General features: G+C 37.9%; 1 pseudogene; it reads right to left on the bottom strand.

Annotated features, from left to right (window-relative positions):
- Window positions 1–5,684: 5,684 nt before the first annotated feature.
- On the bottom strand, window positions 5,685–7,316 carry LOC129077038 (high mobility group protein B2-like; annotated as a pseudogene).
- Window positions 7,317–7,517: the final 201 nt, after the last annotated feature.

Raw genomic sequence — 7,517 nt, 5'->3', positions numbered from 1 at the left:
CCTTCTGCCTTTCCCTACCCAACTTCAGCCCCAACCTAACCCCTGTGAAAGTTAAGCCTATGAATATGAGCAAACTTTTGGGGGCAACAAAAAAAGTTCTAAAACTTGATTGTAGTAGTGATTGCACAATTATATACATTTACTAAAAATAATTGGATTATATATGAACAGTGGCTGAATTTTATGGTATGTAAGTTAGACCACAATAAAGCTGCTTTTAAAAAGTTAGATATAGATAATTGTAAATATTTAACTAGATTTTTTTCTATGCATATACTTTTCTAATATAAAAATGGTATCCAATATGGATCATGGATATCTTTCCATGCCAGCACAAATAGATCTATCTAATCCTTTTTAATAGATGCATGCAGTCCCAGGGAATAGCTCAACCATAGTTTATTTAAGAATGTCCCTGTTGGTAGACATTTAGGTGGTTTCCAAATTTTTGTCATCATAAATGACACCGCAGTGAGCAGGCATATACAAGCATCTTTGTATATCTGTGTGATTATATATCCTTAAGATAAAATACTAGATGTGGGTTGGCGGAGTCAAAGACCATATTCAGAATTTTTTTTACCTGTGTGGCCAAGTTGCCCTCTAGAAATGTTGTACTAATTCATACTCCTACTAGCAACATGAGAATGCCAGTTTTACCACACCCTGAATAGCACCAAGGTATTATCTCATCTTTTTAATCTTTGTCAAGCTGATAGCCCCAAATAACCTCTCATTTACAACTCTCTAATTGTTAGTGATGTAACATCTTTTCACATGTATATTAGACACTTCTATTTCTTATTTTATGAATCGACTCATCAGTGAATAACATCAAATGGCATTGTTAGTATTATATAAATGAGGTGATCAAGTCTTAACATACTTTGGTGAAATGATGATAGAGTTAATAGTATCTTATACATTTTTTTCCATGAAGTTATAGCCACAGAAATTATCTAATAATACCAATGAGATATCATTTAGACAGATTCAGATTTTCCCAGTAATGACCCTGATATATACCTGTTGGTATTATTTGTAAAAGTGAAGTTTAACCAGTGACCATGTAAAGTATTCATTTACTACACAATTTCTTGGCTACCCTCACCTTCAAAATAGTTGAAGACATGCTCACTAACAGCTTAGTGAGGGGAGAACTATCTTTGCAATTTTCCAAATAACTACCCCTCACTAAAAATAATAAGGATACCATTAAAAATTAAAAACTGAATATGTATTGCCTTGGTCGGTGGCTCAGTTGGTGGAGTGTTGTCCCATACACCAAAGGTTGTAGGTTTGATTCCTGGTCAAGGAACATACCTAGGTTGCAGGTTCAATACCCTGTTGGGGTGCATATGAAAGGCAACCAATAACTGTTTCTCTCTCTCTCTCTCCCCCTTCCTCTCTCTTAAGAAGAAATGAATACATATGTCCTTGGGTGAGGATTTTTTTTTTAATGTTTTTTAATTGAATACATATTGAGTGCTTACTACATGCCAGCATGGTGCTAGGTGGTTTACACACACCATCTCATTTAAACCTCCTATCAACCCTATGAGATAGGTACTATGATAGCCCCTATAAAAGCAAGAAAAACTGAGACAGAGTTACTCTGAGACAGTAATGGCAAATTTGAGCTGGAATCCAGATCTTGGAAAACCAAACGTTGAACAACTAAGATTGTCTCCTTAGCCTTGCTGAGCTGCTGTAATAGGTATCTCACAGGGTTGTTGCCTCCCACTGCTATTCTTTTCTCCTTTCCTTCTTACCTTGAAAACATACTCTACTTACTGTTTCCCTTTTGTTAGCTCCCAAGCATGCATGTGTAGGTATATATGCTTATATGTGTTTATATGTGAATATGTATGTGAGTGTGTGTGGAAGTGTATGGTAGCATGCATGTTTGTGTATGACACATGTATACATGTAAATATGTGTATATGGGTATTTGACAGTGAGTTTGTATGTTTACAAGTGTATACCTGAGTATATTGTGAGGGTATGTATATATTTCTCCCTCTAGACAAGGAGCACTTTGAGGACAGGGACCGTGTCTTGCTCATCCCTACATCCCCTGTATCTAGCCACTTATCTTCCTAATCCATAAATCTGTGTTGAAAAATGAATGAAAATGAAAGAACTGTATACCTACTCAACACAAATTACATGCCAATTCTTTTCTCTTCTTTACTTCTAATTTAGGCAGCAAATTTACTAGTAAGTTCTTTAATTGCTACTGTGAAGGTTACATGGAAGTAGCACATTCATCTGGTGTTCAAGAACTGTGCTGTAAATACATTTGTCTATCCTTGTGGAGTCATATTTTTAGAAAGAATTTTTTTCAGGTAGTTTTTAAAAGTAACCTGCAATCATGACAATTATTCTCCTGAAATAGGATCGTGTGTCATTCCAAAAATCCCAAATAGGATTTTTGGTCATTTTACTTCCTACTTTCAAAGTAAACAAATCACCTGGTAAGCTATTTTTATTTCAAAAAGGGAATCTAAAAATACGTCCCCTTTGACTGCATGCCCCTTTCTGCGTCACACAGAATTACTACACTCCCACTCCTGCCCTCTCCTCGGCCCTAGCTGCGTCTGCTGAAGTGAGTCATAAACATTTGGCAGTGGTAATGGCAAGTCTTAACATACTCAAATCTGGGGGAATTAAAAAACAAAAACTGTACAGACATACTTCTTTTACAAGTGGCACTCATATTCCAGTTTAAAAATCTAGACGCCATAACATCTTTTGAGCTTTAAGGACTTGACTGGTTAATATTGGATTTATTTCATTCAGACATGAACTACCTGCAACGTTGAGGCAGCCAATCCTTTGGAGTTAATAAAAGTTTTTGCGCTATTCTGTTGCCCATAATTTTATGTATTGCAGTTTTATCTTTGTTTCATAAAGCAAACAAATTGGATATGATAGTCTTGCACACTGGCTCAAAATTATTTGTCCCATCATTAACTAGCTCTGTGGGCAAGTCACTACTCTGTGAGTTTCACTTTTAACAGAGGTGGCTTCAGGGAAAAGAAACAATTCAGAATGTGCCAGAAAATAAGATAACTGCTAAGGGACAATTTTAGTAGATTGCTTCTTCAATCTGATCTCTAAGGGCCCTTGCAACGGTAAAATTCTGTTTTCATTGTGCCCCTAACTTTAGTAGCCTTATACACATACTGGTAATTGTGTCCATTTTTCTGACACAATTGTGACTGAAGAGTAAATAAATGCAGTAAGGGTAAGGAATTTCAAAAAGAAGGGCTGTCTGTTGAAATTCATTGAAAATCCTGTTCCTACTGAAAATTATTCTTGGAATAACCCTTTAGAAATTTACCTAGTAAGATAGGAAAGCCTGTCACATGCCTCAGGGGTTGGGTGGGATGTTTTCAGAGTAATGTCAGAGGCTATCCTCCAAAAGAAATGTTCAGGTTTTCCCTGCAGGGAAATAAAAAGTTCTTACTATGATCTTATAATTTTCCTCCTCAACTCTTTCTTTTTCAATTTTTATTAAATTATTGGGGTGACATTGGTTAATAGGATCATCATACAGGTTTCAAGTGTATGTTACTGTGATACAGGATCTGTGTATCGCACTGTGTGCCCTCCTTTAAACTCTTGTAATCTTTCAGAGCAGCAAGTTTTTGATGAAAACTTTATTACTGTGCATTCCTATTTCACAACGCTGCCACAATTAGAAACCAAAATTTGTGACACTGCCTATTTGTCTGGGAAATCACAGTCTTTTTATTTCTGTGGCTCATGTTTCATGCTGCTGCAGGAGGAAATTAACTAATATCGGTTCCTATTAGAGTCCTATCTATTTTTGAGTTTTTATCCATGTGAACTTTATAAAATGGCCATTTCTAACAAAAATGAACCAACTACTTTTGATTGAGGGCTCAGCTGAATAAAAAATATATATTCTGGGGTCGACTTTAACTTTCTAGAATTACTACCTTCTATCCACTCCTTCATTCAACACATGGCCTCAATTTTTTACTATATGCTAGGCAATATCCTACTATATACCCCAGTAGGGATGACTGGAGGATCAGTCAGAATCAAAACATTTAAAAAAAAAACAAAAACTGCTGCCTCTTGGAACTTATATTCTCGATGGTTAAGCAGGGTGTAGACAAATAATAAAAGGCAGATGTTATATTCTGATCCAATGATTCTCAACGGAGTGTGAGTTTGCCTACCCTTCCCCCTGCCAGGATATTTGGCAATTTCTGCAGACTTTTTGGTTGTCACAACTTGGTGGGGGGAACAGCTAATGGCATCCGGTATGTAGAGGCCAAGAATGCTGCTAAACATCCTACAATGCACACGACAGTTCCCCATCCCTGCTTCCAACAAAGAATTATCCAGCTCAGGTTGACGAACCCTGTACTAATCTTCAGTGTTAGAGGTAGGATGTTAGTTACCTTTGAGGGGCCAGTGACTAGAAAAGGTCATAGTGGGAGACCTCCGGATGCTAATTATATGAGTGAGTTTATTATGCAAAAATTCACTAAACCCTGCTCTTACTATGATTTGTATGTTTTTCTGTATGTATAATTTTACCACATAGCCACTACAATTTTTTGAAACTCATCCTGTCAGGAGGTGAAGCGGTGGCAGTCCAGGAACCCTCCCCTTGAATGTTGGAACTATGACTGTTTGACCAATGTGATATGGCAGAAGTGACACTCCTGGCTTCCAGGCCGCTTCCTTAAGAAATTGGCAGTTTCCACTTCCTGTCACTTGGGACACTCAGTCTTGGAAACTAGCCACCATGCTCTGAGAAAGCCCAAACAACCCATGAAGAGGCCCATGTGGGGAGATGTGTGAGGAAAGGAAAACAGGTCCCAGGCCCTCAGTCCCGGTTGAGCTCCCACCCAACAGCCCTGTGAGTAAACCCTCCTGAAGTTATCGCGCAGCCTCCAGGGGAATGACCCCAGCTGACATCCAGTGGAGAAGAGCCAAGCCTTCCCCACCGAGCCCTGCCCAAATTGCATATTTATGAACTAAATAAACAACTGCTGTTGTTAATTTAAGGCACTACATTTTAGGGAAGTTTGTTAAGCAACAAGCTATAATTGAAATAATATTAAATAACTCAAAATTTTACTTTAAAAAGGAGTGCCACAACCATATAACTTTGGGAAATTCTTGGTTAAATAAAGTTTTAGTTTTTCTTATCACAGAACTTCTAATGGGCTAATGTATTTTGTACTTCTGCACAAGAGTATCTAGTATTTCTCAAACATTTTTTACCCTAGAATCTGCCTTTTATTTATTTTTAATATACATAATTTTATGACAAATTTTTTTAAAAAACAAAATGTAACATTCTAAAAAACCCAAAATTTCCTATTGAAGCTAATTCCTATGAGTTTGCTATGCTACCATACACAAGTCAAGAAATTAAAGAAACCATTACATATTTAGAAAGATTTAACATCAGAAACCTTACAATCTAACTGTATGTAGTAGCCCCTCACAAAGCTACAACCTGCTTTTTTAAAAAGCATTTTTCTCTACAAAGAATCTTACTAGCTATAAAAAATTTGTACATTTTTTACACTGAAGCTATTGTAATATTTAGCTGCACTTGAATTCACATTCTTAGCAAAACAATTGCCTGAACACTCACACATACTCCACACACATCATTGCAGAATAGCCATTTATTCTTCATCTCTATCCGCTTCCTCATCGTCATCTTTTTCTTCTTCCTCTTTCTCATCTTTTGGTTCCTTCTTCTTCTTTGAGCCTCTTGGCCTGCCAGGGCCCTTTTCCCCCACTTCACTTTTGTCCTGGCACCATATGCGGCAGTATCATTTTCATTGATCTCCTTTAGCTTAGCTGCGTTTTGTTCTCATGATTGCTTACCTTTGACTGACTGTTCAGACCACATTTCACTCAATTTTATTGCAGTGTCTCCAATGGGTAAACTAGGGAGTTTACTTTTGATCTTTGGGCAATGTTCAGAGCCAAACAGGAAGAAGGCAGATGGAGGCCTTTCAGGACCATTGGGATCTTTTTTCTTTCCTGTCTCACCACCATTGGGAGGAGCATAATTTTTCATCTCCCTGTCATAGCGAGCTTTGTCAGTCTTTGCCATACCTTCAAAGTTTGACTTTTTCTTTGCAGACATTGTCTCCCATCTCTCTGAACATTTCTTGGAGAATTCAGAAAAATTGACAGAAGAGTCTAGATTTTTCTCCTTGTGCTCTTCCCAGCAGGTTCGCGCGAAGAAGACCTACAAGGACATTTTGACCCACAGTGTATTGGGGTCTCCTTTACCCACGGTGACAGACAGCACCTACCTAGTGGTAGGTTTTCCTCAGAGTCCCACAGTGAGGCTGGGTCTGACCAAAATGCTTCTCTCCTTGGGCCCCCCCGAATCTGTATTTTAAAGTGTCATCTTGCAAGATTGGTGTTAAAAGGACCAGACTTCAAGAAAACCAGACTAACCTTTCAGTAATTCAGTAAACTGAAATTTTAACCCTTAAAATTGCAGAGTTAATATCAGGGTAGTTTTAACTGGAAAATTCTTATGTAATATAGTCAATCCTGGTAATCAGAAGAAATACCTTAAACTTGCCTATTGACATTTTTTAAATTATAAAAAGTTCCAATGGCAGTTTTAAAAAAAACTTAAATGGCATCTCAATAGTTACTTCAAAGTCCCTGAGATCAATGGCTACATAACTTCCTTTAAAAAAAATTAAACTGTTTTACTTGGAAGGTAATAGCAGCAATGTATACTTACATGTTGAGTGTTATAGAATGCTTTCCACATTCCCTTAAATTCCCACTTGACCTTAAATTGAACTACCCAACATACTTCTACTACACTGGTACAAATTTATGACACTGCCTATTTATTTGTCCAGAGCTTAAAAAGAACATTGAACTGAAGTGGATAAATTGAGAACTTATATCCTGTCTCATGTCTAGTGAAATTCAAGTGTCTTCTTAATTGTCATCATCCAAAATCAAGTGGAGGTTTTGTTTTGGTTTTCTTATCAAAGACCAATTCCCAGTCCCCTCTCCCCACACATTCATTTCCCCTGTGTCTCAGCTCAGACATATCATTTCAGCAGGAGGGAATTTTGGAATAAAAACTTCCACATCAAAGCTCAGTATTACACGGACTAGGATGCTGACCCGTTTCCCGGGCACCCTTTTGTCATCACTCTCCTTTCAGACCCTTTACTAGGGCCTGGCCCCTGGAGACGGTGTTCTCCAGTCCGTCTTACTGTCACTCCACTCTGGATGTGCCCTAGGTCAACAGGGTCCAGATTCCATCCCATGACCTCGCTGCCAAGTCTAATCTACCCTGATCTATGCCTGATTGCTAGAAAAGCTATTTTCTGTTCAAACTGTGCTGACTCTAATCGCCTCACTCCCAAAACAACCAAGTTGGGAATTCTGGTCTCCAGATTTCTCTTTGGCTTGTGGAAAGCACCGCACAAAAGCACACCCCTGAAGAGGTAGAGGGAGGTTGAAATTCA

Source organism: Pteronotus mesoamericanus, unplaced genomic scaffold (assembly GCF_021234165.1).
Source record: "Pteronotus mesoamericanus isolate MK-2021 breed Mesoamerican mustached bat unplaced genomic scaffold, CSHL_Meso_final contig_657, whole genome shotgun sequence".
In the NCBI taxonomy this organism is placed as follows: Eukaryota; Metazoa; Chordata; class Mammalia; order Chiroptera; family Mormoopidae; genus Pteronotus; species Pteronotus mesoamericanus.
Note: the sequence above shows the minus strand (reverse complement) of the source record. Positions and strands in the feature narration are given on the sequence as shown.